The sequence below is a fragment of the Coenobita brevimanus genome, chromosome 56 (assembly GCF_032717465.1).
Source record: "Coenobita brevimanus isolate Jiangsu-jjx chromosome 56, ASM3271746v2, whole genome shotgun sequence".
In the NCBI taxonomy this organism is placed as follows: domain Eukaryota; kingdom Metazoa; phylum Arthropoda; class Malacostraca; order Decapoda; family Coenobitidae; genus Coenobita; species Coenobita brevimanus.
The window spans coordinates 561,233-572,500 of NC_137009.1; positions in this window are offsets into that span (position 1 = coordinate 561,233).

Genomic DNA, 11,268 nt, shown 5'->3' on the forward strand with positions numbered 1-11,268 from the left:
CTATGGGGCTGGGTGGTGCTCGGCCCCGACCCATCATCATCGATCATTGGCCACACACAGTTCACAGCATCGCCACCCTCATCCACCCCAAGGGGACAATTTTGCCCCACCTCCTTGTAATTCTCTGGTTTCAGTTGAAAGAATCCATGGAAAGTGCTTCTATAATCCTAGTTTTTTTTCTGAATCCAATGTGAGTGTCTCTGACCTCACCCAGGCCTACAGGGTGCATGTGTGTGTGTGTGTGTGTGTGTGTGTGTGTGTGTGTGTGTGTGTGTGTGTGTGTGTGTGTGTGTGTGTGTGTGTGTGTGTGTGTGTGTGTGTGTGTGTGTGTGTGTGTGTGTGTGTGTGTGTGTGTGTGTGTGTGTGTCACAGTGACCAAAGCAGCAGGATGACTGAGCAGATGCCTGGCGTCCCCTGCTACCTGCTGCTCCGCCGTGGCGCTCGGTGCCTGGGGCTACATGTGTGTATGTATGTGTGCAAGTGTGCAGTGACACATGCATTTACAGGGGGTGCACAGTGAAATTCACATATGAGAACAAGGAGAAATGAACTAAAGCAGGGGGGGGGGGAGGCATATTTGTCCTTTCTGGGGTGGATTAGGGTTAAATTAGTGAGTCTGCCACTAACATAGTCGAAGGAATTCAAATACACAATAAAGGAAAATTTGTAAAACAATAAAAATGTCTTAACTACTGACTCAATCGAGGAAGGATGTGGAATGTACGATAATAATAGATTTGTGGTTAAAAATAATGTTTCTTTACTCATCTGGCCTCCACTAAACAGACGAATGATTTGAAATACGGTAAAGATATTTTTGCAATCCACATAAATCTCCTTTAACCCCTGCAGCGATTGGAGAGGGGTGTGGAAGGTACGATAAAAACCAGACTGCGTATAAAACTAATCTGCATCCTCCTGCCGCATCCAAAACAGAAAAAAACAACTTGAAATTCACGATGGAGATAAATTTGCACTCCATATAAGTCTCCATTAACCCAGCAGCGATCGGAGAGAGGTGTGGAAGGTACGATAAAAACCAAACTACATATAAAACTAACCTACGTCCTCCTGACCCATCCAAAACAGAAAAAAACTATTTGAAATTCACGATGGAGATAAATTTGCACTGCGTATAAATCTCCATTAACCCTGCAGCGATCGGAGAGGGATGTGGAGGGTACGATAAAAAACAAACTGAGTACGAACTGATCCGCGTCCTCCTGCACCACTCAAAACAAAACACTACTTGAAATTCGCGATGGAGATAAATCTGCACTCCGTATAAATCTCCATTAACCCTGCAGCGATTGGAGAGGGGTGTGGAAGGTACGATGATGATATATTTGCCTGCCATATTAATCGAGGTATCCGCATAGCCATATATAACGTGATACGATATCCGAGAATTCCTTCCCCTCGTACAAGCATCAATATCTAATCAAGGCAATGGAGGAAATAAAGCCTTGGAATGGAGGTGATGGCGTGTTGGCCAGGGGAAGAAGGCGATGGATATTTATTGAGAGAGAGAGAGAGAGAGAGGGGGGGAGAGAGAGAGAGAGAGAGAGAGAGAGAGGGGGGGGGCTGTGTGTCTGTATGTGCGTATGTGTGTGATATTTATGCTTTCTTTCATTGCTCACACACACACACACACACACACACACACACACACACACACCAGATACAACCCATGGCCCATATATAAGACTTAACCCTTATATACTGTAGGATTTGCCACATATAAAAACCACATCACACACACACACACACCACAATTTACCACATATATCAACCACATCACATACACACACCACAATTTACCATATAACCACATCACACACACACACACACACCACAATTTACCACATATACCAACCACACCACATACACACACCACAATTTACCACATACATCAACCACACCACACACACACACACACACCACAATCAATCACACACATCAACCACATCACTTCGCTAACACTGAGTAATTAGGCTGGAGAAAGTGTGACAAAAAACTGATTCGGAATTTTTTGTGTAATATCGTACTGACATAACTATCCAAAGCAGTATTTTGACTGATGTGGTGTTGAGATTCCAGTGGTAATATTTTGAATGATAGTTGTAACCGAACTGGATTGGCAGCCGAATTTTTTACAAACCCGAAAATGCTGTCTTTCGTATTGTGTGACGCTTTTCAAAACACACAAGCGCTCCCATCAATGCTCGTAATGTAAACAGTGTTAGGAGTTAGCAATTATTTATGTTAGAGGTGATATGGTGGATGAGTGTGTGAGGAAGAGAGGTTTGGAAGTCGGTAAGGCTAGAGAACTGACAGGAGATCGAGCTGGCTGGATGAATGTTGTGAGAAGAAGTGCATGATCAGGGATTTGGCACCCCTTCTTAACGTGACAGCGTCCGGACTGACTCTATCGGATACGTTTATGTGAAGCTACAGAGCGTGGTGAATGTTTTTGGCGTATCCAGTAGAGCCAGGATTCCGGGGGCTTGAATGATGAGTGAATGGAAGCGTGGCCCATTGGACTGGACAGACTTGGGCTGTCTGGACATTGCTACTCCTCACCCTGCCCTTGTGTGGGAAAGGAGGTCCGGATGGTGATGATGACGTGAATGAAGGTTGTCGCAGTTAAAATTATATCAGTGCTCCTAATATTCCTTTTCCCATGTCGTCATAATTTGGTAACTTCTATCAGGGAATTATTAAAACTGTGTCTTCATTGAGATTTTCCCGCTGTTAATTTCTCTCTCAGTGTTGATAATATTGTCACTCATACATGTTTTTGACACTAATTCTTTGTGTGGATCTCCTCTCATTTGGGACACATAAAGGAGGCTGACAGTTACAGGATATGCACTCTAAACAGTTCAAACACACACACACACACACACACACACACACACACACATAAAACCAACACTCATCATCATACGTAGCCACACACTTACCACACACAGCCCACACCTCATAAGTAGCACACACACACACACATACACAGGATGCACCCATATATAGACTGCAAAACTTACACACCCATTAATCCACATACATCATATACTGCATACAAAACACACTACACTTGTCAAAAACGCACCTCACGCACACAACACACCCATGTATACTGCACAGACACACAGGATGAACTGAATATAAAGAGCACACACCCCATGCACAGGACGCACCCATTTTTAAAACGCACCCACACACACATGCGTATACGGAGAACGCACCCATCTCAAGAATTCACCCACACATAACCCACATTCCACACACAGCCCACACTCAGCATACAGAACACACTGCATGTCCTGCACCCCATGCACACAGGACGCACCCCCATAACACACACCTCACACGCAGGACGCACCCCCATAACACACACCCCACACGCAGGACGCACCCCTCATATTACCCACACCCCACGCACTGGATGCACTCAAATTATGCTCCCACACGTAGCCCACATTCCACACACAGTCCATACTCTGCACACAGGACACTCGACTTGCCTCGCACCCCATGCATGCAGGACACTCGACTTGCCTCGCACCCCATGCACGCAGGATGCATCCCTCATATTACCCACACCCTACACCCAGGACGCACTCAAATTATGCTTCCACACATAACCCACATTCCACACACAGCCCACACTCGGCATACAGGACGCACTGCATGTCCTGCACCCCACGCACGCAAGACGCACCCCTCGTATGACCCGCACCCCACGCCCAGGACGCACCGGTGTACAGGACGCACCCCTAGACGTCTCCCCTCGCCACGGCCATCAATATTTACTGCGTGAGAGGCAGGTGGGACGCTGGTCATTATCTTAAGCCGGGATCACTGGGTCCTACGGAAGGAGGAAGAAAGACGAGAGGAGAGGGTGCGACGGAGCTAGGGGACACAGCGGAGGGGAGAGGGGAGATAGAGAATGACTAGGAGAGAGAGAGAGAGAGGGGGAGAGACGAAGAGACAGGGGATAATTGGAAGGGGAGAGAAAGGGAGAGACGAAGCTAGTGGACGGAGAGGAGGGGAGAGGGGAGACAGAGAATGACCAGAAGAGGAGAGAGGGAGAGAGAGAAAAGGAGAGACGAAGCTAAGGGAGGGAGAGGAGGAAAGAGGGGAGATAGGGCATAACTGGGAGGGGAGAGAAGGAGAGACAGGGAGAGGGGAGATTGAAAGTGATTGGGAAGGGAGAGAGGGAAGGAGGGAGGGAGAGGGGAGATTTAGAATGACTGAGAGGAGACAGGAGAGAGAAAGGGAGAGGGGAGATATGATTGTGAGGGGAGAGAAGGAGAGAGAGAGAGAGGGAGAGGGAAGACTGAGAATGATGGAGAGGGAAGAGAGGGAAGAAGAAAGGGAGAGAGGAGGAAAGAGGTGAGAGGGAGAGTAAATGAATGGAGGGAAAAGGAGAGAGATAAGAAGGAAAAAGAAGAGGAAAGGAGGGAAGTGAGAATTAAAGAGAAGGAGAGAGAAGGGAGGGAAAGAGAGAGAGGGAAGGAGAGGAAAGAGGTAAGATAAAGGATATGTGAAGGAGAGAGAGAGAGAGAGAGAGAGAGAGAGAGAAGCATGCGAGTGTTCCGGATAGCAGAGGAATTTTATGCAAGGAGAAGAGAATTATGCGTTAGAGAATTCAATAAAGCAAGCAGTGAAGGAATGTGGGGAGGTGTGGCTGGAATATTGTGTGTAGGGTAGGGTAGGGTAGGGTAGGGTTGGGTAGGGTAGGGTAGGGTAGGGTAGGGTAGGGTAGGGTAGGGTAGGGTAGGGCAGGGTAGGGTAGGGTTGGGTAGGGTAGGGTAGGGTAGGGTAGGGTAGGGTAGGGTAGGATAGGGAAGGATAGGGAAGGGTAGGGTAGGGGAGGGTAGGGTAGGGCAGGGTAGGGCAGGGTAGGGTAGGGTAGGGTAGGGCAGGATAGGGGCAGGGGTAGGTTAGGGTAGGGTAGGGTAGGATAGGGTAAGGTAGGGTAGGGTAGGGCAGGATAGGGCAGGGTAGGTAGGGTAGGGCAGGATAGAGCAGGGTATGGTAGGGTAGGGTAGGGTAGGGTAGGGCAGGGTAGGGTAGGGTAGGGTTGAGTAGGGTAGGGTAGGGTAGTGTAGGGTAGGGTAGGGCAGGATAGGGCAGGGTAGGGTAGGGCAGGGTAAGGTAGGGTAGGGTAGGGTAGGGTAGGGTAGGGTAGGGTAGGGTAAGGTAGGGTAGGGTAGGGTAGGGTAGGGTAGGGTAGGGGAGGGGTAAGGTAGGGTAGGGTAGGGTAGGGTAGGGTAGGGAAGGTTAGGGTAGGGTAGGGTTGAGTAGGGTAGGGTAGGGTAGGGTAGGGTAGCGTAGGGCAGGATAGGGCAGGGTAGGGTAGGGCAGGGTAAGGTAGGGTAGGGTAGGGTAGGGTAGGGTAGGGTAGGGTAGGGTAAGGTAGGGTAGGGTAGGGTAGGGTAGGGTAGGGTAGGGTAGGGTAGGGTAAGGTAGGGTAGGGTAGGGTAGGGTAGGGTAGGGTAGGGTAGGGTAGGGTAGGGTAGGGTAAGGTAGGGTAGGGTAGGGCAGGGTAAGGTAGGGTAGGGTAGGGTAGGGTAGGGTAGGGTCGGGTAGGGTAGGGTAGGGTAGGGTAGGGTAGGGTAGGGTAGGGTAAGGTAGGGTAGGGTAGGGTAGGGTAGGGTAGGATAGGGTAGGGTAAGGTTGGGTAGGTAGGGTAGGGTAGGGTAGGGTAAGGTTGGGTAGGGTAGGGTAGGGTAGGGTAGGGTAGGGTAAGGTAGGGTAAGGTAGGGTAGGGTAGGGTAGGGTAGGGTAAGGTAGGGTAAGGTAGGGTAGGGTAGGGTAGGGTAGGGTAGGGTAGGGTAAGGGGGAAGAGAAGTTATCAGGAGAAAGTGAGCGGAATTTGAAAACAGAATTTCCCCAAGTTACTGTCTGTCTATCTATGTATTGCCAGATCCCTTAATCCCGTAAGGGGTGGCCAAAAACAAATCGCCTCCAAGTTAAACCAATACATATATAGTTGAATTTAAATTCTCTCTCTCCATTTTAAATACTGACATATAGCAAAAGATAAACACCTGAATTTGGGGCTAGTCAAGAAGAAGTGCCATATAGAGGACGTAGGGACATAGCACTGTTTTTCCCTCCTCTGAGCTACGCAAATCAGTGCCCGGATGCACAAACGGCCTTAAGGCTACACACGGCCTTAAGTCGGGTAGTTTAAGGCCGTAGGTCGCTAAGGCCCATGCACGAAGCACTTACAGGAGGGTAAGCCTCGGTAAGGCCGCCTCAGCCGCTGAGGCTGGGTCGGAGCAGCCTTACTGTATTGAGACCCGTAAATAAAGTAACTCCGATATGATATTCTCTATAGCACAAACCGGACCAAACTTGTTATTGTTTATCTCGGTATGGAGTTGATGGTTGCGTGTAAACTAGATCGTGCTTTGAGAAGGGAATGAAGGTTTTCTGGATCCACTGAACCCCCATAACATAAATGATTACCATGCATTGAGACAATATCAACTCCCCAGGAGCAAATTTCTTCGTTTAACAGAGCTTGAGCCTCATACTGGGAGTGTCACGCTACACTCCCAAGCCATTCTTGCCTACACAACAATTTTTGGCAACCCATGGGAATTTTCAAAGTGTTGTTGGAGAGTGGTATTCATCAGTCAACAAGTATATCCAAAGTGGTATCACGTGTGACAGATGCTTTATACAGGAAATGACAGAAAAATTAAGATGCCCAGTGCTTTGCTGAGAAGAACAGAGACTAGAGGGTTTCCACAGTATAAATAATTTTTCTAAAGTGCTTGGGTCCCCCATGAGAAGAGAGGGAAAGAACACATCCCCAGTATCCCTGCTTGTAAAGGGCAACTAAGGAGGAGCCTTTTGTTTTCAGTCCTTCATTCCTAACTGTCCTCTTCTGTCTTCTGTCCTACCCCCTTTTCTTGATGTTTGCATGTTTCTTATGGTCTTTATTTTCCCTCTACTTCTGCTTTGCCATGCAGCCATATTATGGGATGGTGATAATTCTTCATTGTTAACTTCCTAAAGTGCTTGGAGCAATGGACTGAACCCTTATACCAATTAAGGCCCCAGATCACAAAGAATATGTATTTGTCAGTTGCAATGGGTTCCATTCACTGGATGTGCAAGTTGTGACAGCAACAAAATGATATTGAGCTGTAATTACAGATATCCTGGCAGCACTCACGCTGCCTATATCTGGGCTAATTCTAACTTCCACCAGAGATGTGAACCAAGGTGTCTATGGTGACAATTTTCTGCTAGGTAACTGTGGTTGCTGATTACTTTGTGTGAAGTTAGACAATGGTTAGGTAAAACATGGCAAACATAATAAGTTCCCGTTCATATTGCTATTTTGTTTCTTTACTCCTAAACCCTCTCATCTTACTAATGTTTTAAAGGTTGTTTGGGTGTAATGCTGGAGTGCTTTTCATTGCACCCTACATTGTTTTCAATTAATTACTGATACTTCACTTGCTTATCCTTGACTGTTGTGTTAATGTTACCGGCATTGTGTGAAAATAAGGTATTGTATAGAATGCCCAGGTATTCGACAGAATGTCTACCATTTTTTTGGCAAGGTATGAAATAAGCTTATTTCATTCTGACTTTATACATTTTACCTAGGGATTTTATTAGAATGCCTAGGTATTCTGTAGAATGTCTAGCATTTTTATGGCAAAGTATAATAACCAAAAAGGGGTTAGGCTGGGATAATCTAGGTTAAGTTTAAGTTAGGTTAGGCTAGGTTAGATTAGGCTAATTTAAAAGAGCGCTGTTAGGCGTTTACCTAAATTAACCTAACCTAACCCACCTATATCGAATTTGAACGAAACCTAGACTATCCCAGCCGAACCTAACCGCAGTCTAAATTAGCCTAACATACTGAAATAACAGATTTCACGTTTGCCGGTTTGCTACAATTTGGTCGTTTCTCACTTTGCCTAAAACAAACACGGTAATCTACAGAATACCAGGGAAATGTGTACAGATGATTTTCTTAGATCTTGTCTTGAAATTTTAGCATTACATAGTTTACCTAGGCATTATATGTGACGGGTTTCCCACTTTGCCGGTAACATAAACACTCGCTCTCGCCTCTCACCCCCAGCTGATTCATGAAGCTCTGTGATTGGCCCAGTGTTTCTGTGTTCTGCCGTCTGATTGGTCGGAAGAGTCTCAGCTGACGCACGAGATTTCCCCCAAAACATTCCCTACAGTTAAGGCCAGCCTTAGCTAAGGCCAATGCACTAACCTTAAGTCAGCCTTAAGACAAGGCAAGGGGTCGTCGTGCATGGGCCTTAGAGGCAGCCGTAGGGCCGCCTTTAATATTTCATTTAAGGCCAGCCTTAAGGCTGCCGTCCGTCGGAGTTTTGTGCATCCCTGCCCTGACTCTTCCACTCGGACGATCGCAAACTTCCTTTCTTCAAATCGTTCACAAATCGCATTATTCCTTATTCATCTATTTTTTATCTACTCTCACGCATTTCACACGCATTCCTCCCCCCTTCCCTCTCTTCTACATCTACCCCTTTCTTTATTTTCACCACACAGCATCGTCTCGTATTTATATTTTTGATGTAAACACTCAACCTCTCTCATGCAAGTCACTCCCAGCCGACACACTCCGATTTCTGCCTCCCATAACTGCCTTCATAGCACCGGCCACTCTCCTACCCTCTCTCTCTCTCTCTCTCTCTTGAATAATGTTTTTCAGTGTTAAAGTCGAACAGCCTCGTAGAGATTGTTAGGTTTGTATGGTTTGTGTATCTTTATGTAACTCTCTCTCTCTCTCTCTCTCTCTCTCTTTCTCTCGCTCCTCCTCCCATACCTTACCCTCCTTTCTTCCTCTTCTCCTTCTTTTACTCTTCCTCCTCTTCTTCCTCTTTCTCTCTCTGTTTTCCTCCTCCTCCTCCTCTTCTTCTTCTTCTTCTTCTTCTTCTTCCTCCTCCACCTCCTCCTCCTCCTCCTCCTCTTCTTCCTCCTCCTCCTCCTCTTACACACACACACACACACACACACACACACACACACACACACACACACACACACACACACACAAACCTAACACAAACATACACTACTACACTACACATCAACACACACACACACACACACACACACACACACACACACACACAAACCTAACACAAACATACACTACTACACTACACATCAACACACACACACACACACACACACACACACACACACACACACACACACACACGCAAACCTAACACAAACATACGCTTCACATCGACACACACACACACACACACACACACACACACACACACACACACACACACACACACACAAGCAAACCTTACACAACCGTACACACACCCACACACACACACACACACACACACACACACACACACACACACACACAAGCAAACCTAACACAAACATACACTACACATCAACACACACCCTCCCACACACACACACACACACACACACACACACACACACACACACACACACGTCGCTCAAATCACAACCACGCTCTCTCCTCGCGAGCGCGGGTGTAATAAAATAAGAAAAGTTAACGAAAATAAATTCAAAAAAATGTGACCGTTTTTTGGGGGGAGGAGGAGGGGGGGGGAGGCTCCGTAAAGGCAAATCCACACTAACAAGGAAAGCCTCTCAACGGACTACCTCCCTCCTTTCTCTCCTTCCCTCCATCCCTCCCTCCATCCCTCTCCTTCCCTCCATCCGTCTCTTCCTCCCTCTCCATCTCTCCAGCCCTCTCTCTCTCTCTCTCTCTCTCTCTCTCTCTCGTCAATCAGCCATCCCTCCTTCCTACTTCCTTCCTCTCTTCTACTCTCTCTCTCTCTCTCTCTCTCTCTCTCACACACACACACACACACACACACACACACACACACAAAGACCTGCATAAGAATTCGTGCTTACGTGAAATGTCGTTAACTTTTAAAAATTTGAATTCTCAGCCAGACATACGATCAATTTCCGTCGTAAGTCAGATATATTTTTTCACTAATAATTCTTAAGCGGTTTTCTTGTCGGTTAAGGAAGCTCCCTAACACCTTTTCCTAAGCGATTTATTTTATTACACATTATTGTCCTTGTGGTAGGTGGGGGCGCTCACCATCCACTCACTCGATGTAGTGCTGCTGTCGGGTGTCTGCCCTTTCCTCTCCTCCATCCTTCTTTCCTTCCTTCCTCTTCTGTCTTTCTTTCCTTCATTCTTTCCTCTTCCTTCTGCCTGTGGCTGACTTTACACTCCCTCTTCTGTCTTTCTTTCCTTCATTCTTTCCTCTTCCTTCTGCCTGTGAGTGACTTTACACTCCCTCTTCTGTCTTTCTTTCCTTCATTCTTTCCTCTTCCTTCTGCCTGTGGGTGACTTTACACTCCCTCTTCTGTCTTTCTTTCCTTCATTCTTTCCTCTTCCTTCTGCCTGTGGGTGACTTTACACTCCCTCTTCTGTCTTTCTTGCCTTCATTCTTTCCTCTTCCTTCTGCCTGTGGGTGACTTTACACTCCCTCTTCTGTCTTTCTTTCCTTCATTCTTTCCTCTTCCTTCTGCCTGTGGGTGACTTTACACTCCCTCTTCTGTCTTTCTTTCCTTCATTCTCTCCTCTTCCTTCTGCCTGTGGGTGACTCTACACTGATTGACAAGCCAAATGGTTTCCTGTACACCAGGGAATCATTTACTACGCTGGGTGGTAACCATATAACGAAATTATGGCGCCTGGTGGTTTAGTGGGTAATTACGGCGCTCCAATCGGATTGAGCCAGTGAAGGTTTATATCCAAGGGATGGTTGGGGTTTATTGCTCACGTAATGCCACTCAGGGATGAGTGAGGCTGGTCACTCTCATCTTAAATGTCAGGACCAACTGCCTAGCCCCGGATTCCTATGCTCCTCACGGGGCAACACAGGATTGGATGATGGATGGTTGGATTACTGTCCTCTTCTGTGTTACATAATTCCTTCCAATATCGCCATACTCTGCATAAAGCTCCCTAACACCTTTTCCTAAGCCATTTATTTTGTTTATTACACCTTACTGTCCTCTTCTGTGTTACATAAATCCTTCCAGAATCGCCATACTCTGCATAAAGCTCCCTAACACCTTTTCCTAAGCGATTTATTTTGTTTATTACACCTTACTGTCCTCTTCTGTGTTACATAAATCCTTCCAGAATCGCCATACTCTGCATAAAGCTCCCTAACACCTTTTCCTAAGCGATTTATTTTGTTTATTACACCTTACTGTCCTCTT